Here is a 24,083-nt window from a genome sequence, read left to right as displayed (position 1 = left end):
ACGGTGTTTTTCGTGTTTCCAGGTTTTAAATCATTAAGTTAGCATATCATATAGATATAGAACATGTGTTTAGTTGATTTTAAAAGTCAAGTTAGAAGGATTAACTTTTGTTTGCGAACAAGTTTAGAATTAACTAAACTATGTTCTAGTGATTACAAGTTTAAACCTTCGAATAAGATAGCTTTATATGTATGAATCGAATGATGTTATGAACATCATTACTACCTTAAGTTCCTTGGATGAACCTACTGGAAAAGAGAAAAATGGATCTAGCTTCAATGGATCCTTGAATGGCTCAAAGTTCTTGAAGCAAAATCATGACACGAAAACAAGTTCAAGTAAGATCATCACTTGAAATAAGATTGTTATAGTTATAGAAATTGAACCAAAGTTTGAATATGATTATTACCTTGTATTAGAATGATAACCTACTGTAAGAAACAAAGATTTCTTGAGGTTGGATGATCACCTTACAAGATTGGAAGTGAGCTAGCAAACTTGAAAGTATTCTTGATTTTATGAAACTAGAACTTTTGGAATTTATGAAGAACACTTAGAACTTGAAGATAGAACTTGAGAGAGTTCAATTAGATGAAGAAAATTGAAGAATGAAAGTGTTTGTAGGTGTTTTTGGTCGTTGGTGTATGGATTAGATATAAAGGATATGTAATTTTGTTTTCATGTAAATAAGTCATGAATGATTACTCATATTTTTGTAATCTTATGAGATATTTCATGCTAGTTGCCAAATGATGGTTCCCACATGTGTTAGGTGGCTCACATGGGCTGCTAAGAGCTGATCATTGGAGTGTATATACCAATAGTACATACATCTAAAAGCTGTGTATTGTACGAGTACGAATACGGGTGCATACGAGTAGAATTGTTGATGAAACTGAACGAGAATGTAATTGTAAGCATTTTTGTTAAGTAGAAGTATTTTGATAAGTGTATTGAAGTCTTTCAAAAGTGTATAAATACATATTAAAACACTACATGTATATACATTTTAACTGAGTCGTTAAGTCATCGTTAGTCGTTACATGTAAGTGTTGTTTTGAAACCTTTAGGTTAACGATCTTGTTAAATGTTGTTAACCCAATGTTTATAATATCAAAAGAGATTTTAAATTATTATATTATCATGATATTATGATGTACGAATATCTCTTAATATGATATATATACATTAAATGTCGTTACAACGATAAACGTTACATATATGTCTCGTTTCAAAATCATTAAGTTAGTAGTCTTGTTTTTACATATGTAGTTCATTGTTAATATAATTAATGATATGTTTACTTATCATAATATCATGTTAACTATATATATAACCATATATATGTCATCATATAGTTTTTTACAAGTTTTAACGTTCGTGAATCACCGGTCAACTTGGGTGGTCAATTGTCTATATGAAACCTATTTCAATTAATCAAGTCTTAACAAGTTTGATTGCTTAACATGTTGGAAACATTTAATCATGTAAACATCAATCTCAATTAATATATATAAACATGGAAAAGTTCGGGTCACTACAAATGGGTTCTCTAGTGGTTGTGGTAGTAGGTGTCGTTTGTGGGACTGCAACAAACGGAAAACGTGAAACATATGTAGATGATGATAGTAGTGGTTTAAGATGGCAGCCGTGATGGTGGTTTCCTGGTGGTGATGTAATATAGAATAAAAAGGAACGGTGGTATGGTGTCGAGAAACAAGAATGAACTAGATAGTATTAGCTATTAGATGGTTTTTGTGTGTGTATCTTTGCCATAGGCATATGATATTATATATCATAAAATTTATATCACTAACAATGATTAGTGATATTAATATTTTATCATAAAGCAACATTTAAAACTGTATATAATAGTAAAGCCGCCCTCTAATTGTTTTCTTATACCGACGATTCTAGTAAGGACTGTTAAATCGTACCCCGTTGTTAAATCAGTGACGGATAAAAGTATTCAGAAAAATCCCAAATTTTTAGATTAAGTTTCTTTAATTATTTTGGTCATTATGGTATAAAATTCGGTCATTAACTATTAAATAAAAAAGTACATTATTTATTCACTCCCAACCCCAAGTAAAATATAAAAAGTTTTAAAATTTAATAAATAGCTCCTAAATACATTTTTACTAAGCCTATAATTTATAAAACCCATTTTCGGATCACCGTTTATTTTAAAATCACATAAATTCCTTTTTAACTCATTTACTATCTATCGAATGACAATTGAGCGTTACCGTCGTTTATTAAATAACTTCGAAATCACAAAATATATATTCTATATAATTTATATATATATATATATATATATATATATATATATATATATATATATATATATATATATATACTCTTTAAATCATAATAATAATTATTATTATTATTTTTCAATATTGTTTATAACAATTACAATATATAATATTTCATTTTATAATATACATATATTTATAAATATATATATATTTATGCATATCTATATATATTATATATTAAATTAATAATATTAAATATACTGATATTATTTTATATATTTATTTCCAACAATTAAATCATATATTATTTCAAATAAAATTATATATATCTGTTTACAAATTAGTTGTTCGTGAATCGTCGAAATTGGTCGAGTTTCAATTCAATTCATGTAAACAGTTCCAAAATTTTAAGACTCAACTTTACAGACTTTGCTTATCGTGTCAGAAACATATAAAGATTAAGTTTAAATTTGGTCGGAAATTTCCGGGTCGTCACAGTACCTACCCGTTAAAGAAATTTCGTCCCGAAATTTGATTGGGATGGTCATGGCTGACAATAAGTATGTCTTTATGACGCATACGAGCTAAAAATTTAGAGTTTTGTCACCAGCGAGTAATATGGATAAAACAATTTGTTTATGTGAAGAGTACGAGTGAAGCTATCACAAAAATAGTGAAATGAGTAAATGTAGATTCGTCTTAACCGGTGACGTAGTCACGGTTGATTTCCGGATTTCAAGGAATTTGGAGAAAATCTTCGTAATAAGATTTGATTCTTTGGTAATTAAGGAAATTAAGATCTTCTTTGGTTAAATGCGATAATCTGTTTTGATTGCTCTGCTGGATATTTCACTATAAATCCATTCCCTTCGTTTCCTTTATATTTTGGAGTTTCATACTTTTGTTTTCTTTTCCCGACCTTAAGTCAAGCGAGTAATGGTCCTGAATTCATAGATATGAATTTTTGGAATGAACATAGTTAATGTTCTAAGAAAGAAACGGTAATAGCACAATCTGACTTGTCAAATTACCAGAATTCAAGAGAAAAATAGGACTATCAAGAAAATACGTTCTTGATATGTTTGGAGATTAGTTAGAATGTAAGAGTCGTGTAAAATGGGACATGATGACGTTATAATCTGTAAATCATCACGTTTCATTAGCAACTCAGCATGACTTACTGTAATATAATTACGTTGATCAAGTGCCATTATATTATACTAACTTATGCTTCAGTTCCCAACACTACTTCAAAAACATTCATATTTTAAATTTGAATTTTTCTTTTAGAATTTAGAAACAAAAACAGTTTCCTTTCCGATGTAATACTGATATCGCGAAGAGATAAATGATTTCAGATACGAATAGTTAGGAAAATATCTTCAGAAATATCGAGGATATTTATAAAGAAAGATACGATGATATCTTAGAATTTCTAATAACAAAGGATGATGATGATGATTTGTCCGTAAAGGTTTAGAGTCAGAAGCAAGGTATTTTCTAAAGATTTCATCAGAAATAGAATCATCTGGATTCTTTATGTACAAGTTTAGTCCTTGTGATTTGTTCAGAGAGATTTAAACCAAGGAGCAATGAGGTTGCTGGTACGTCTGCTGGTAATATGGTGGAATATAAAAAGGTTCTCCGGTAACAATAACAGAGCAAGCACATATATCAAGGTTATAATAAGGTTAATTCGAAATGAAAGTCGAAGTTGATTTGCTGGAGCTGTGACAAAATTTGCTACTTTGAAAGGAATCACCAAGTTATTTTGGGTAATAATAACACTAAAGGAATTAGCACAGATACGTGTTAAATGTTTATCAGGTTCTGAGTGTTTTCAGGTGCATAACTATACGCATCAATCTTTTGTTCTGTAGATGAAGTACGGTTGGTTCATCCTCTTGATTAAGGTGTTTTCAAGAATTATGAAAGGTATGAACGTAGATTGTAATCGTCAAGTTACAAATGAGGTTTAAGATGAAATCAAGTGGCAAACTTGAAGAAATGTTTAGTTTCATATGTTATAATCAATATTTTAATTCATAATGTTATTAGTCCATAGTCGATAGTCCACAGTTAACAGTAAAATAGTTCATATATAGTTTAATATATAATATTCGAATTAATTAATACGTATTGTGAACCATTGTATACATGTCTCAGACTCGATCACAACTCAAAGTATATATATTATTGTAGAATCAATCTCAACCTTGTATAGCTAACTCGATCATTACTGCATATAGAGTATCTATGGTTATTCCAAATAATATATATATATATATATATATATATATATATATATATATATATGCGTCGATATGATATGTCAAAACCTTGTATACGTGTCCCGATATTTATTGTAGAGACCCGTCCTTATCCACCTGGACGAAGTCATCAACATTTGGTCCCATTGCAATGATCGACTCCAAGTAATGTCCTTAAATTGAGCAAATGCACAGCGAAAGACTTAATTCGTACCTGAGAATAAACATGCTTTAAAGTGTCAACCAAAAGGTTGGTGAGTTCATAGGTTTATCATAACAATCATTTCAATATTTTAATAGACCACAAGATTTCATAATCATAAACATAATTTACTCGCAAGTGTATGTAAAGCATTCTAAGTGGTTGAGCACTTGGTAACCATACTTAACATTTAATCACGTCGCATATTCCCTTTATTATGAAATCTCACTCCACCGTACCAAGTGTAGTCACCGAAACGAAGTACTGTGCAACCGTTGAATACTGGTCGTCCAGTCCGGTTGGGGTTGTCAGGCCCGATAGATCTATCAACAGGATTCGCGTTTACAATACCCATGTAAATAGTAGTTACCAAGCTACAGGGAAGTATGCCAGTGGTACAACTCAACGTAGAATATATTTTTAAGTACTTGTGTCTATTTCGTAAACATTTATAAAAGTAGCGCATGTATTCTCAGCCCAAAAATATATATTGCAAAAGCAATTAATAAGGGAGCAAATGAAACTCACCAAATGTATTTTGTAGTAAAAATACATATGACTATTTTGAACAATACAGGGTTGGCCTCGGATTCACGAACCTATAACATTTATATATATATTAACACACATTTTGTAATCGAATAAATTCATATATTATCTCTTAAATTATATATTTTATATATTTAATTTGTGTATCACTTAATTTTTATTATATAAAAGTAACATTTTGTTTAAGAATATAAAAGTTTGTAATATTAGTATATATATGTAATAAATATTTTATAAATAATATTTTTTTTAAATAATACTAATAATGATAGTAATAGTAATAATGATTTTAATAAGTATGATAGTTTTAATAAAATGATAATTAAGAAAAATGATACTTTTTAATATTAATGATAATGATGTTACAAATAATAATAATGTTAATAAAATAAAAATACTTATAATACTAATAATAATGATAATAATAGTATAGTAATAATTCTAATAATAATACTAATTATAATGATAAAAAAATGTTAATACTTAAGTAATATTAATAAACCTAATAATAATAATAATAATAATAATAATAATAATAATAATAATAATAATAATAATAATATTTCATTTAAATCATTACTTAATTATAATTTTAATTGTTTTCATATTTGTATCCATACTTGAAACTATATCTATAATTATATTGCTTAATATTATTTAGCTCATGATCAAAATCATAATCTCATTAAATATTTAAAGACAATACCAAATGTAATGGATAAGGGTTATACCCTCGGTGTAAATTGAACGAGAGACGAGTAGTGGTTGCACTTGCGCCGATATAACTTGAACAACACTTAATAAGTACAAAGTGAACGATTTTTTGGGCCATAGGAGTATTTTAGCAGTCCATTAGGAGTAACCATTTGTTGGGCCTTATAAGAATTTAAGCCCGTAAAAAAAAAAACTCGCTGGCCTGTATCATATACATCCGGTCCTTCGGGTTACCCTGGATCGTTTAATTCTTCCTGTTAGTCGATACCCCATTTTTCTTCAAGACCAAATTCCACAAAATCAGTCACCAGATCGATGAGCTTGTTTCCTATATCGACGCTTAAGGAGGTTTGTGAAGGAAATCAAGGTTAGGAACAATAACAAACTCTAATTTTTGTTAATGATAGCGACGGTGGTGATGATGAACATAAATTCAGAAACTGAAGCCTAATTCAGTTCAGGTATGGATTCTTTCATGAAAAGTGTTTAGAATCTCCCATAGCATGCTCGTAATTAATCATTTGTTACAGATACACCCTATAGTTCATGAATTGAAAGATTGACCGAAAGCTTTATATGTTGACTTTGAGATCTGGATTTTTGAAGTGTAGATTAATTGAGGTTAATACCTCATGAGGCACTAATAAGCATCCATGAATCGAAATAAGTCAATTAATTTAATTTGATATTTAATCGTTTAAATTTTGAGGTTTGACTTCGAATAGAAAAAGGTGCACTAGTAGCTACAGTCGCAGCAGTAGTAGTTGATAATGGTTTTGGTGGAGAAAGGTGGCAGCAACAGTAAAAGGGACAGAAGCTTCGTGGTAACAACGGTGATAATTAAGTGGTGGTTCGTGTTTTGAAACAGAAACATTATAGTTACAGCAACAGTTTAAGTTTAATTGTAGGTTTTGACGACAGGAAACGTGATTAAGTAGGTGTAGGAGGTGGTTGTTGATGGTGTAACGGTGGTAGCAGTAATGGTGGTTGTCAAAGTACACAGAAAACCAGAGATAGGACTGCAGCAGCGGTTTTCGAACAATAAATTGGTACAGTGGCAGTTGCAGTGTCGAAGAACAAAAAGCAAAAGAAGAATAAAAAAGGCGACAGGTTAGTGGTGATCAAAATAGAAAATACAGTAGGTATAGCAATAGCGAGTAATATAAATGGATTCAAACAGTAACGTGGTGCGTGGTTGGGTTTTATTGCAGGTATAGCAGTAGTAACAACCGAAACAAAATGGTAGGTTTATAGTGATAGTTGTCAACGATAGAAATGGTTATGGTGGTGATGATTGACTAGAGTTGATGGTGGGAGTGTGTCCATGATGGTTTGGTGTGGTTCTTGGTGACAGAAAATAAAAACATGGCAGTGATATTGAGGGTTAATTAAAAGACTGCACCAACGGTGATCGAAGATATCAGGAATCAGTAGTATCCGGTTTGATCATGGTGATGTCGTGGTGATTAATTAGAAGAGGAAACATGGTGGTGCATATTGATCAAAGTTAATGATTGAAACATATTGATTCAATGATGCTTTACGATGGTCATTAGAGACAAGTTAATACAAGATGTTAGTGGTGCTTATGAATTGTGTGCATCTCTATAACTTGAAGTGCTCATGTATTTTTATATATAGAATTAGATAGATAGGTAATTATGATAGGTATGATAGCTAAATTAGACAGCTAACAGAAAGCAATGTAATGTACAATAAAAGCTAATAAAGACCCAAAACAGTATTTGTATTTTAGTGGATGGATCGAATTTCACACATGGGAACAGCTTTTAAGTTTGACAAAGTGTGCTAATGAATTGTAGTCTTCTGCTTTTAAGATCCTGAATATATATTTTATATATATATATATATATATTAATTGTATTTATCCATATTTATAACTGGATTTTATATATATATATATATATATATATATATATATATATATATATATATATATATATATATATATACATATATATATATATATCAGTAGTATTTTTTCGTGAATCCTTGGGAATAATCAAAGGTCAAATGTATACATGAATATAGTTCAAAGGTTTTGAGATTTCAATATTTCAGACTTTGCTTATCGTGTCGCAAATATATAAAGATTAAGTTTAAATTTGATCGGAAATTTCCGGGTCGTCACAGTACCTACCCGTTAAAGAAATTTCGTCCCGAAATTTGAGTGAGGTGGTCATGGCTAACGATAAAATGTTTTCATGATGAATATGAGTTGATAAATAAAGTTTTATTATCATTGAGTAATATAGAATAAACAATTTGATTATTCGAAGCGTACGAGTGAAGCTATCGCAAGAGAGTGAAATGAGTAGGTATAGATTCGTCTTATCTTTTGGCGTAGATAGGATTGATTTTCCCAAATTCAAGAGATTTGGAGAAAATCTTTGTAATAAAATTTGATTCTTTGGTGATTAAGGAAATCAGGATCTTCTTTGATTAAATGTAATAATCTGTTTCAATTGATCTGTCGGATATTTTACTATAAATCCACCCTCCTTCGTTTCCTTATTTTCCACTACTCACACCTTTTATTCTTTCTCCCTTGATTCATACTTTAAAGCATTCATTAATATGCTCCATCCCGTTCTGATCCTTGATATACTTCTAACCTTCATATCTGTCATTCTTCTCTTTAATCTACCGTCGGAAGAATCTATTTACTTCTACTACACTCTTGGATTTATAGTGTTTCTAGTTCTCCCGTGTCTTTGTATCGCTATATACATCGACATATACGGTTTATAATTTATATGTTATTACCGAGCTTTATATTCCCCCTTATACTTCGAAGTCCTTGCTTCTGTTTTCTATAATCATCGTCATTCACAGTTAATGCTCTCTCTTTTTGCTGCAATTTATACCCCCTTTCTATTTTGGAGCCTCATGCTTTTGTTTTCTTTTCGCAAATAATGGTCCAGAATTCATAGGTATGGAGTTTTGAATGAACTTAATGTTCTAAACGAGAAAGAACGTAATAGCACGATTTGATTTGTCAAATTACCAGAATTACTGAGAATAGAACTATCAAGAATATAATTTCTTGATATGTTCCGAAGTTAATCAAAATGAAAGAGTTATGTAACATGACATATGATGACGTTATGATCTGTGAACCATCATCACATTCCATTAGAAACTTCAGCATGACTTACTGTAATATAATCACGTTGGCCAAGAGTCATTATATTATACTAACTCATGCTTCAATTCCCTACACTTCTCCAGAAACCATTCATAATTCATACTTAGATTTTACAGAAGTTTCCAATATAATGGAACACAGAAAACACGAAGAGGTAGATAATTTCGGACAAGAATATTTATGAAAATATCCTCAGAAATATCGAAGATATTTATGATGATATTTTAGGGTTTCTAAGTTCGAAGGGTGATGAAGAAAGATTTTCCGAAAGATTTTAACATGACTTCGGAACAAGATATTCTCTAAAGATTTCGGTGGATTCAGAATTACCTGGATTCTTTGAATATAGGGTTTGGTCCTTGTATTTGTCGTTGGTCTCCTTCATGGTTAGCTCAATCCATTTTTCAGTACCAAATTTTCTATCGAGCATTCCCAACATTCCATTCTTTATCATCAAACTCTTGGCCATTTAGGCCATCTACAATTTTACTGTTTCGTCTGCATTTAATGCAGCTATATCTGAATCGTCGGTTAACAATCCAAGATGTTTTTAGGAGAATTTTGTTTTTAGATGATTAAACGCTGATGGTAATATGGTGGAATATAAATGGGTTCCCGGTAACAATAAATGAGCACGCATATATATTAAAGTTATAATAAGGCAAACCCGAATGAAAGTTGAAGTTGACTTGCTGGAGCTGTGACCAAAATTGGCTACTTTGAAAAGGGATTGTAAAGTGAATTTTCGGTAATAATAACGCCAAAGGTGCTAGCACAGATACATGTTAAACCTTTACTCAGGTTCCAAGAGTTTTTCAGGTGCATAACTATATGCATCAATCTTTTCTTCCGTAAATGAAGTGCGGCTGGTTCATCCTCTCGATCGAGGTGTTTTCAAAAATCATGAAAGATTAGAACATGGATTGGAATCGTCAAGATTCAAATGAGGTTTAAGATAAAATCAAGTGGCAAAATTGAAGAATTATTTAGTTCATATGTTAAAATTAATATTTTAATTCATTTTAATTGTCCAATGTTTTTAGTCCACAGTCGATAGTCCACAGTCGGCAGTCCAATAATTCATATATAGTTTAATATATAATATTCGAATTAATTAATACGTATCGTGATCCGTACACGTCTCAGACTCGATCACAACTCAAAGTATATATATTATTGTAGAATCAACCTCAACCCTGTATAGCTAACTCCCGCATTACTGCATATAGAGTGTCTATGGTTATTCCAAATAATATATATAGATGCGTCGATATGATATGTCAAAACCTTGTATACGTGTCCCGATATTTAAAGTGCGTAAAAATAAATAACAGAAATTAAATGACGATAAATAAAGTGCGTAAAGTAAATAACAGAAATTAAATGACGATAAGTAAAATTGCGAGAATGTAAATTGCGATAAATAAAATGTAATCAGTTAACTAGGAACAGTTAGCTAGGATCAGTTAGCGTAGATTCTTAACAACATTTTTCTCATAGTTAATTTGTTTGTTTCTAACAAATTTTATTTTGTCCAATCTTTTTCTTCATTATGCCACTTGTTAGATTCTGATAGGTCAAAATCCAAATATGAAATTGAATGAAAATGGTTATTCTGCGGTGAACGGATTCGTATCTTTGTAGATGTAAGTAGGATAGTAAATAACTGTTGAATCAGATTTGAAGAATGTACAGTGTAACTTATTAATGTGAAATCTAAATATTTCTCGGGTATTACCTACCCGTTAAAATACTTTCACCATTAATCGTTTGTATAAAAGAATTTTTAATTACAATCCTTATGAAAACATATATACATATATATTTTCTTCAGATGTAGTCAGGGATTTTAATGAGTCAATATAACATTAAACTCATTTGCTTTTCGGTTAAAATTAGAGTACATAATCTCTAAAACATTAGAGATTACATAATCATCATGTCGAACGAAGATAATTATGTAGAACGATTCGTAGAACGATAATTATACTTGAGGTACAGAATGAGATGTTGAGGCATGTGGTGTTGAAACTTGATTTGTTGGTGGTACTGGTGTTGATGTTGCTGGTACTGTTGGTGCCGGTGATGTTGCTGAAGCTGGTACTTTTCGAACCATATTTTCCATATTGATTGTGATGCCCCGTCCTAATCCATCCAGACGAGAACATTACATATGATTACATCGCGAGGTACTTGACCTCTATATGATACACTTTTACAAAACATTGCATTCGTTTTAAAAAGACAAACTTTCATTTACATTGAAAGTTGACAGGTATGCATACCATTTCATAATATCCAACTCTAAATGACCTAATCTGTCATTTACTTGATAATAATCTCTAATGAACTTCAACGACTCGAATGCAACGTCTTTTGAAATATGTCATGAATGACTCCAAGTAATATCTTTAAAATGAGCTAATGCACAGCGGAAGATTCTTTCAAACCTGAGAATAAACATGCTTTAAAGTGTCAACCAAAAGGTTGGTGAGTTTATTAGTTTATAGTAATCATTTCATTTTCATCATTTTAGTAGACCACAAGATTTTAAGTATTATAAACTCGTGCAGAAGTCCCATTCCAACTGCACAAACAAAATATCATTCATATGAAGAACACCTGGTGAGGATTCCAAAATATAATAGTAACCATCTGTGCCGGTCTTTCACCCCACGGCTGAATACATGTGCCTTCAAAATATAGAACCTCTGTGCCGGTCTTTACTCCCCCACGACTGAACACATGTATATAAAATATAGGACAACCGGTGCCAAAAATCATTCATATCAACTATCTCAAAATCCGGCATTTCGCAAACGGCAGAGATAAAAATCATTCATATCAACTATCTCAAAATCCGGCATTTCGCAAACGGCAGAGATAAAAATCATTCATATCAACCCCAATCCCAGACAATTCTATCATAGAATACAGTTAAGGTACTTGTGTCTATTGCGTCAAACATTTATAAAAGCGCATGTATTCTCAGTCCCAAAAATATATATTGCAAAAGCATTTAAAAAGGGAGCAAATGAAACTCACCATACTGTATTTTGTAGTAAAAATACATATGACGTCATTTAACAAGTGTAGGGTTGACCTCGGATTCACGAACCTATATTATTCATATATTTATTAAAACATAAACTTGTAATCGAACAAATTTATATATTATTATTAACGATGTAATTTATATATTTAATACTTTATAAGTTTTATTAATTATTTACATATTTTCATTTCATATATAAATATTAATATAGTTAAGTTATGCGTAGTAAATATACTTATATACAAATATCATTTATTTGTTAAATTAATGATTATACCAAAATAATGATGATAAATAATTTAGATTTAATAATGGTGTTGAAAATAATAATTTTGGATAATAACATTTGTCACTTTATTTATAGTAATAATGATAGTGATAATACTAATATTAATAAAGTAATAATAATAAGAATAAAAATGTAGATTTTAAATAAAAAGATAATCTTAATAATTGTGATAATATTAATACTTATTTTCATGATAATTCTACTAGTGTTAATAATAATACTTTTAATGATAATAATGATAAAATAATGTTTATATAAAATAATACTAATAGTACTGATAATAATACTAACTATAAAAATAACCATTTTACTACAAATGATAATAACGATAATAATAAGTTTAATAATAATAATACTAATAATCATATTAATAATAATGGTGATATATTAATAATAATATTTATGTCATTAATAATAATAATAATAATAATAATAATAATAATAATAATAATAATAATAATAATAATAATAATAATAATAATAATACATATATCAGTAGTAATAACAATGATAATAATTATAATACTAATAAGTTTTAATTGATATTACTTATAATAATAATGATAATAACACTCATAATATTAATTTTAGTGATAACAATATTTATCATAATAATAATAATAATAATAATAATAATAATAATAATAATAATAATAATAATAATAATAATAATAATGATAAATAAATAAACTACCATAAGAAAATCAGCTTTCTAAAAAGGAAAAGTCTCATTTCGGGCTCGAACCCGCAACCTCCCACTAACCCAAACAAACCCTTAACCACTTTTCCATTTAGATTTTCTGTTTTATAGTCTGAGTTAATTCTATTTAACCTGTTGATACATGAGGCCTAATGCACAAACCCATTTAATCTACCAATCCATTAACAAATTGCATCTGTAGCCTATTCGATGGATTTCCTGGGTAGTAACCCTAATCATAACAGCGAACCACAATCAAATAAAATCACGCTGTTATTTTCTCCATCATCGCCAAACATGGAATCACGTCCGGTATGATCACACAGTATCGTCATCTTCATCATCATCTAAATCCTAATCATAATCATCATCTATCATTATACTTGTTACCTCATAACCATTTTATTCATCATTATTCCCGTTGCTTAATACAGCGTAACACTATCGCAATGTTTTAATAGTCCAACCGAAATAGAATAGAAACAGACATCAGCTTGCAGCAACAGAAATCGTATGGAGTTTCTTTTGGCCCGATAACAGCCCATTCACAAGTAAGTTAAAACAAAATCATAAGCCCATTTAATTTAACTTCTTGTTAAATGGCCTGCTAGGATTTCGAGTTAGTTTTGCTTCCAGCTAAACTCATTCGCTTGTATCAAATTAAATTCACCGACATTTAGATTGAAATTAGGGTAGTGCTCCATATACAAAAAGGAAAAGTGATTGGAGATATTTGTTTAATGGTGGTCGGCCACCAAGGAAAATAAAAGACTCACAAATGCTTATAAAAAAAACAGAAGGATATTGTCATTAGATCATAATACCCGTATCTCATATTTCATGAATATCTCATCTTCCATGTTTAATATATTATCAATCTTATTTCTGCTGTATAGAAACAGGAATAGCAGGGTGCGTTTATTAGGGGTCTTCGATTCCCTACAGACCCGTAAACAGAAAACAAAAATGCTATAATGGTTAGTAATTATCGTGAAGGTGGTGTTCTAGTGGGTTAATGATGAAGAGAGGGAGGGAGAGAAAACAAGTGGCCGGAGATGTTGAGTGTTGGTTTTCGAATTGTAATCAGAAAAACAGTAGTAGTGATCGAGTATGTTTACTTAGTGGTGTTATGTATGGATCGAATTAACAACTAACGATGGTGCAGTGGTGATCTTTGGTCAAGATCGTTGGAGAAGAAAAATAGGGAATTAGATAGAAGGAAAAGTGTCTGTGGGTCTTGATGTAAACAACAACATAGACGAAGTGGGTTTGTGAATCCACGAACAGAAAACATGAACGTTTCACGGTGTTTCAGAAAGAATTGAAAGTGAGGATGAGGAAGAGAGAGAGGGGAGAGAGAATAAGAAAGTGGTGTTCTTTCCTTGTGATAATAGAAGATGAATTGTTACATAATTTAGGTAGACAAAATCTTCTCCCGTGACAGAATCAATTAGAAAGACAAAATACAGAAATCAATGAGATAAAGATGCGTAACAAAAGTCAGATAGAAAACAAAATTAACAACAGTTATGATGGTGAAGCATAACAAATTCGTGGATTCGTTCTACTGATTGTACGAATGAAAAAGTTAGGAACCAATTATCTATATTTTGAAAATGATAAATTTCTGAATTTGGTTCTTATATATTTATGTATTTAATATGTATTTATATAAGTATACACTACTAATTACACACACGTATTTGTATATGTATAAATATATAAATATCAGTATATAGCTATATATCTGTTTATATATTATCTGTATCAATCATTTGATATTATCTTCATTCTATCGATAAGCATAATAAATAATAAACTTATATTAACACAAAAACGTATATCTAATACATTGTTAACGCTTTCACTTAATAAGTATATTTTATATACACGAATTTATATACACATAAATGTTCGTGAATCGTCAGGCATGGTCGAAGGGTAATTGATTACATGAATATAGTTTCAACTTTTCGAGACTCAACATTACAGATTTTTTCTTATCGTGTCGGAAACATATAAAGATTAAAGTTTAAATTTGATCGGAAATTTCCGGGTCATCACAGTACCTACCCGTTAAAAGAAATTTCGTCCCGAAATTTGATAGAGGTCGTCATGGCTAATAGTAAGAATGTTTTCATGACAAATATGAGTTGATAAATAGGGTTTTATCATCATTGAATAATATATATAAAACCATTTGATTTTGTGAAGAGTACAAGTGAAGTTATAACTAAAGAGTGAAATGAGTAGGTATAGATTCGTCATATCTTTTGACGTAGATAGGATTGATTTCCAAGTTTAAGAGATTTGGAGAAAATCTTCGCAATAAGATTTGATTTGATTCTTCGGTAATTAAAGAAATTAGGATCCTCTTTGATTAAATGCGATAATCTGTCTTGATTGCTTTGTCTGATATTTCACTATAAATTCATCCCCTTCGTTTCCTTTATATTTTGGAGTTTCATACTTTTGTTTTCTCTTCTCGAATTTAAGTCAAGCGAATAATGGTCTAGCATTCTTAGGTTTGGATTTTGAAATGAACATAGTTAATGTTTTAAGAAGGGAATCGTAATAGCACTATCTTGATTTTGTAAATTACCAGAATATCCGAAAAGATAGAACTATCAATAGGATATGTTCTTAATATGTTTAGAGATTGGGTAGAATGTAAGAGTCGTGTAAATGGCACATAATGATGGTACTGTGAATCATCATGCTTCATTAGAAACTCAGCATGAATTACTGTAATATAATGACGTTGATCAAGTGTCATTATATTATGCTAACTCATGCATCAGTTTCCAACACTACTTCATAACATTCATATTTTTAAATTCGAGGATTTACGGGATATAGAAACTAAAACAGTTTTCTTTTATGATATCTCACAGATAGCGCGGAGAATTTATTAATATCAAACAAGAATATTTATGAAGATTTCTTCAGAAATATTGACGTTATTTATAAGGAAAGATACGATAATATCGTAGAATTTTAGATTCAAAGTGTGATGAAGAAATTCATTCACAATGATTTAGAGCGATTAAAGAGTAAGGTAATCGCTAAATATTTCATCAGAAACAGAATCATCAGGATTCTTTAAATACAGGGTTTGGTCCTTGTATTTGTCCTTGGTCTCCTTCCTGGTTTGCTTGATTCTTTTTTTTTTCAGAACTCAGAGATCTGATTCGTAAGCTAGAGTGCTTTTCATAATTTCAGAATGGAAGATCATAATTCTAAAGGTTATATGTATACATATATCTGTTGATGTAGAAACGTTGCAAGATTCGAAATACTGATTGCGAATTCTCGGTAATTGGTATGGCAATTCTCGTTATAAGATGTGAATGAGTATATGAATAGGTTTTAACGAACAACTATAATGGTTCTTCGGAGAGACTTAAGTCAATGAGTAATGAAGTTGCTGGTAAGTTTAATGCTAATGTGATGGAATATAAACGGTTCTTCGGTAACGATGATGAAGGGGTAATCTTTATAATAGGGTTTATTCGAATGCAAACTTGAAGTTGATTTGTTGGAGATGTCACAAAATTGGCTAATTTGAAAAGAAATTGCGTTGTTATTTTCGAAAATAACAATGTCAAAGAAGCTAGCACAGATACGTGTTAAACATTTATATAGGTTCCGAGAATTTTTTTTTTCTTCAGGTACATAACTATATGCGTAAATCTTTTCTTCCGTAGATGAAGTGTGGTTAATTCATCCTCCCGATTGATGTGTTTTCAAGAATCACGAAAGGTTTGAACACAGATTATAATCGTCAAGATACAAATGAAGTTTAAGATGAAAATCAAGTGGCAAACTTGAAGTATTGTTTAGTTTCATATGTTATAATCAATATTTTAATTCATTTTAATTGTCCACTGTTAGTAGTCCTCAGTTGATTAGTCCACAGTTAGCTAGGAACAGTTAGCTAGTATTTTGTTAGCGTGGATTCTTAACAAAATTTCTCATAATTAATTTGTTTGTTTCTAACAAATTTTATTCCGTCAAAGGTTTTCTTCATTATGCCACTTGTTGAATTCTGATAGGTCAAAATCCAATATGAAAGTTGAATGAAAATAGTTATTATGTGGTGAACAGATTCGTATATTTGTGGATGTAAGTAGGATAGTAAATGACTGTTGAATCAGATTCGAAGAATGCACAGTGTAACTTATTAATGTGAAATCTAAATATTCCTCGGGTATTACCTACCCGTTAAAATATTTTCACCATTAACAGTTTGTACAAAAGAATTTTTAATTACAATCTTTATGAAAATATACTTACATATATATTTTCTTCAGATGTAATAACGGATTTAACGAGTTGATATGATATTAAACTCATCCGATTTACAGTTAGAACTAGAGTACATAATCTCTAAAATATTAGAGATCACATAATGATTATGTCGAACGAAGATCAATGATATAGAACGTCATGTAGAATGAAGATAACCGATGTAGAACAAGATGTAGAACGAATATTATGCTCGAGGTATAGATTGCGATGTTGAGGCGTGTGATGTTGAAACTTGGGTTGTTAGTGGTACTGTTGATGCCGGTAATGTTGCTGAAGCTGGTACATTTTGCACCATATTTTTCAAGGCTACAACTCGGGTGCGAAGCTCGTTGAATTATTACCCCGGGATGATTGTCGGTCGGAACGAGTGGACGAATAATGTTTAGAATTTTTTTTTAGATAGAATATAATAATGGCGAGATATTCAGGTAATGAGAGTGAAAATAGTGTTTCGGATTGGTTCGCCGGCGAGTGCTTCAGGTTCATCACCAAGAGGGAAATTCGGTAGGTGGAAAGGATCGCCTTCTTCTCGTCTCCATTGATTAAGTCAACTACGATTTCATCAGATGAATTGGGGATGACTGATTGATTGATTCATTCTGGTGACGCTGATAGGTGAAACTCCATATCGGAATAGCTGTCGGAATCCGAGGAATTCGAACTGGTTGAGGGATTCATCTCGTACGATCAGATGAAGGATTTTCGATAAGAAATAGATTATAGGATGTAGATTAGTACCCGGTAATACATAATTTACATATGCCTATATAATACTAAAATTCCATATGTTACGGAGGAATCTACGGAAGCTGTCGGGCAAAGTCTATAGTAACAGATACGCTAAGATATGAATTTTGTCTATACACTATCGATGCACTAAATGCAGTAAGACGTGTCTAAACTTAGGAATGATAAGCAGGTAATTTTCGACACGAAATGATAAGCAAAACTTTTGACATGCAGACACGGTCGAAGTCCAGACTCACTAATGCATCTAAACAACTACTAGTTAGACACACTAATGCAAGACCTGGTTCGCTAAGACCACCGCTCTGATACCACCTGTGATAATAGTGGGGACGCATCCCACTCAGTGCCTTCCCAGCTAACCGCCTGGTGACCACTGAGCGTACCTCAGACACTGATTTTACGGCCCACCTCTCGGCAGTACAGCCAACCCTAATAGGGACCGCGAGGAGTAAGAGCCAATGCTTCGTCACAGGTAACACTGTGAGAACCCCCTCTACAATTAACCCGCTAATAAACGGCATTAAAACAGCTCTGATACCACCTGTGATGCCCCGTCCTAATCCATCCAGACGAGAACATTACATATGATTACATCGCGAGGTACTTGACCTCTATATGATACACTTTTACAAAACATTGCATTCGTTTTTAAAAGACAAACTTTCATTTACATTGAAAGTTGACAGGTATGCATACCATTTCATAATATCCAACTCTAAATGACCTAATCTGTCATTTACTTGATAATAATCTCTAATGAACTTCAACGACTCGAATGCAATGTCTTTTGAAATATGTCATGAATGACTCCAAGTAATATCTTTAAAATGAGCTAATGCACAGCGGAAGATTTCTTTCAAACCTGAGAATAAACATGCTTTAAAGTGTCAACCAAAAGGTTGGTGAGTTCATTAGTTTATAGTAATCATTTCATTTTCATCATTTTAGTAGACCACAAGATTTTAAGTATTATAAACTCGTGCAGAAGTCCCATTCCAACTGCACAAACAAAATATCATTCATATGAAGAACACCTGGTGAGGATTCCAAAATATAATAGTAACCATCTGTGCCGGTCTTTCACCCCACGGCTGAATACATGTGCCTTCAAAATATAGAACCTCTGTGCCGGTCTTTACTCCCCCACGACTGAACACATGTATATAAAATATAGGACAACCGGTGCAAAAAATCATTCATATCAACTATCTCAAAATCCGGCATTTCGCAAACGGCAGAGATAAAAATCATTCATATCAACTATCTCAAAATCCGGCATTTCGCAAACGGCAGAGATGAAAATCATTCATATCAACCCCAATCCCAGACAATTCTATCATAGAATGCAGTTAAGGTACTTGTGTCTATTGCATCAAACATTTATAAAAGCGCATGTATTCTCAGTCCCAAAAATATATATTGCAAAAGCATTTAAAAAGGGAGCAAATGAAACTCACCATACTGTATTTTGTAGTAAAAATACATATGACGTCATTTAACAAGTGTAGGGTTGACCTCGGATTCACGAACCTATATTATTCATATATTTATTAAAACATAAACTTGTAATCGAACAAATTTATATATTATTATTAACGATGTAATTTATATATTTAATACTTTATAAGTTTTATTAATTATTTACATATTTTCATTTCATATATAAATATTAATATAGTTAAGTTATGCGTAGTAAATATACTTATATACAAATATCATTTATTTGTTAAATTAATGATTATACCAAAATAATGATGATAAATAATTTAGATTTAATAATGGTGTTGAAAATAATAATTTTGGATAATAACATTTGTCACTTTATTTATAGTAATAATGATAGTGATAATACTAATATTAATAAAGTAATAATAATAAGAATAAAAATGTAGATTTTAAATAAAAAGATAATCTTAATAATTGTGATAATATTAATACTTATTTTCATGATAATTCTACTAGTGTTAATAATAATACTTTTAATGATAATAATGATAAAATAATGTTTATATACAATAATACTAATAGTACTGATAATAATACTAACTATAAAAATAACCATTTTACTACAAATGATAATAACGATAATAATAAGTTTAATAATAATAATACTAATAATCATATTAATAATAATGGTGATATATTAATAATAATATTTATGTCATTAATAATAATAATAATAATAATAATAATAATAATAATAATAATAATAATAATACATATATCAGTAGTAATAACAATGATAATAATTATAATACTAGTAATAATATCAATAATAATAACACTGATAATAATAATATTAGTAATGATAATACTAATAAGTTTTAATTGATATTACTTATAATAATAATGATAATAACACTCATAATATTAATTTTAGTGATAACAATATTTATCATAATAATAATAATAATAATAATAATAATAATAATAATAATAATAATAATAATAATAATAATAATAATAATAATAATAATAATAATAATAATAATAATAATAATAATAATGATAAATAAATAAACTACCTTAAGAAAATCAGCTTTCTAAAAAGGAAAAGTCTCAGTTCGGGCTCGAACCCGCAACCTCCCACTAACCCAAACAAACCCTTAACCACTCTTCCATTTGGATTTTCTGTTTTATAGTCTGAGTTAATTCTATTTAACCTGTTGATACATGAGGCCTAATGCACAAACCCATTTAATCTACCAATCCATTAACAAATTGCATCTGTAGCCTATTCGATGGATTTCCTGGGTAGTAACCCTAATCATAACAGCGAACCACAATCAAATAAAATCACGCTGTTATTTTCTCCATCATCGCCAAACATGGAATCACGTCCGGTATGATCACACAGTATCGTCATCTTCATCATCATCTAAATCCTAATCATAATCATCATCTATCATTATACTTGTTACCTCATAACCATTTTATTCATCATTATTCCCGTTGCTTAATACAGCGTAACACTATCGCAATGTTTTAATAGTCCAACCGAAATAGAATAGAAACAGACATCAGCTTGCAGCAACAGAAATCGTATGGAGTTTCTTTTGGCCCGATAACAGCCCATTCACAAGTAAGTTAAAACAAAATCATAAGCCCATTTAATTTAACTTCTTGTTAAATGGCCTGCTAGGATTTCGAGTTAGTTTTGCTTCCAGCTAAACTCATTCGCTTGTATCAAATTAAATTCACCGACATTTAGATTGAAATTAGGGTAGTGCTCCATATACAAAAAGGAAAAGTGATTGGAGATATTTGTTTAATGGTGGTCGGCCACCAAGGAAAATAAAAGACTCACAAATGCTTATAAAAAAAACAGAAGGATATTGTCATTAGATCATAATACCCGTATCTCATATTTCATGATTATCTCATCTTCCATGTTTAATATATTATCAATCTTATTTCTGCTGTACAGAAACAGGAATAGCAGGGTGCGTTTATTAGGGGTCTTCGATTCCCTACAGACCCGTAAACAGAAAACAAAAATGCTATAATGGTTAGTAATTATCGTGAAGGTGGTGTTCTGGTGTGTTAATGATGAAGAGAGGGAGGGAGAGAAACAAGTGGCCGGAGATGTTGAGTGTTGGTTTTCGAATTGTAATAAAAAAAACAGTAGTAGTGATCGAGTATGTTTACTTAGTGGTGTTATGTATGGATCGAATTAACAACTAACGATGGTGCAGTGGTGATCTTTGGTCAAGATTGTTGGAGAAGAAAAATAGGGAATTAGATAGAAGGAAAAGTGGCTGTGGGTCTTGATGTAAACAACAACATAGACGAAGTGGGTTTGTGAATCCACGAACAGAAAACATGAACGTTTCACGGTGTTTCAGAAAGAATTGAAAGTGAGGATGAGGAAGAGAGAGAGAGGGGAGAGAGAATAAGAAAGTGGTGTTCTTTCCTTGTGATAATAGAAGATGAATTGTTACATAATTTAGGTAGACAAAATCTTCTCCCGTGACAGAATCAATTAGAAAGACAAAATACAGAAATCAATGAGATAAAGATGCGTAACAAAAGTCAGATAGAAAACAAAATTAACAACAGTTATGATGGTGAAGCATAACAAATTCGTGGATTCGTTCTACTGATTGTACGAATGAAAAAGTTAGGAACCAATTATCTATATTTTGAAAATGATAAATTTCTGAATTTGGTTCTTATATATTTATGTATTTAATATGTATTTATATAAGTATACACTACTAATTACACACACGTATTTGTATATGTATAAATATATAAATATCAGTATATAGCTATATATCTGTTTATATATTATCTGTATCAATCATTTGATATTATCTTCATTCTATCGATAAGCATAATAAATAATAAACTTATATTAACACAAAAACGTATATCTAATACATTGTTAATGCTTTCACTTAATAAGTATATTTTATATACACGAATTTATATACACATAAATGTTCGTGAATCGTCAGGCATGGTCGAAGGGTAATTGATTACATGAATATAGTTTCAACTTTTCGAGACTCAACATTACAGATTTTTTCTTATCGTGTCAGAAACATATAAAGATTAAAGTTTAAATTTGATCGGAAATTTCCGGGTCATCACATTGATTACTCGAGCGCGAAGTTCGTGGACTTCTTCGATTACTTTGGGATGATTGTTGGTCAGAACGAGTGGATGAATAAGGTTTAAAATTTGATGTAGTATATAATCATGACGAGATACTCTGGTAATGAGAGAGGAAATGGTGTTTCGTACAGGTTCACCGGTAAGTGCTTCGGGTTCTTCGTTTAGAGGGCAATTTGGTTGGTGGAAAGGATCGCCTTCATCCCGTCTCCATCGGTTAAGTCGATTACGAACCCATCAGATGAATTGGGGATGGCTGATTGGTTGATTTATGCTGGTGACGCTGCTTCCGGAGCTTAGGTGAGTATCCATGTTGGAATAGTTGTCGGAATAACTATCGGAATAGCTATCGAAATCTAAGGGACTCGAACTGGTTGAGGGATTCATCTCGTACGATCAGATGAAAGATTTTCGATAAGAAATATATTATAAGATGTAGATTAGTACTCTGCAATACATAATTTACATATGCATATATAATACTAAAATCCCATAAGTTACGGAGGAATCTACGAAAAATGTCAGGCAGAGTTTACAGTAACAGATACGTTAAGATATGAATTAGTAGATATGATAAGATATAAATTTTATCTATACACTAATCATGCAATCAATGCAATAAGATGTGTCTAGACTAAGGATGATAAGCAGATGATTTCCGACTAGAAATGATAAGCAAAACTTTTGACATGCAGACACGGTCGAAGTCCAGACTCACTAATGCATCCTAATGACTTATCAGTTAGACACACTAATGCATGACCTGGTTCGCTAAGACCATCGCTCTGATACCACCTGTAGAGACCCGTCCTTATCCACCTAGACGAAGTCATCAACATTTGGTCCCATTACAATGATCGACTCCAAGTAATGTCCTTAAATTGAGCAAATGCACAGCGGAAGACTTAATTCGTACCCGAGAATAAACATGCTTTAAAGTGTCAACTAGAAGTTTGGTGAGTTCATAGGTTTATCATAACAATCATTTTAATATTTTAATAGACCACAAGATTTCATAATCATAAACATAATACACTCGCAAGTGTATGTAAAGCATTCTATGTGGTTGAGCACTTGGTAACCATACTTAACATTTAATCACGTCGCATATTCCCTTTATTATGAAATCTCACTACACTGTACCAAGTGTAGTCACCGAAACGAAGTACTATGCAACCGTTGAATACTGGTCG

This window comes from Rutidosis leptorrhynchoides, chromosome 1 (assembly GCF_046630445.1).
Source record: "Rutidosis leptorrhynchoides isolate AG116_Rl617_1_P2 chromosome 1, CSIRO_AGI_Rlap_v1, whole genome shotgun sequence".
In the NCBI taxonomy this organism is placed as follows: Eukaryota; Viridiplantae; Streptophyta; class Magnoliopsida; order Asterales; family Asteraceae; genus Rutidosis; species Rutidosis leptorrhynchoides.
This window is presented reverse-complemented; position numbering follows the sequence as displayed.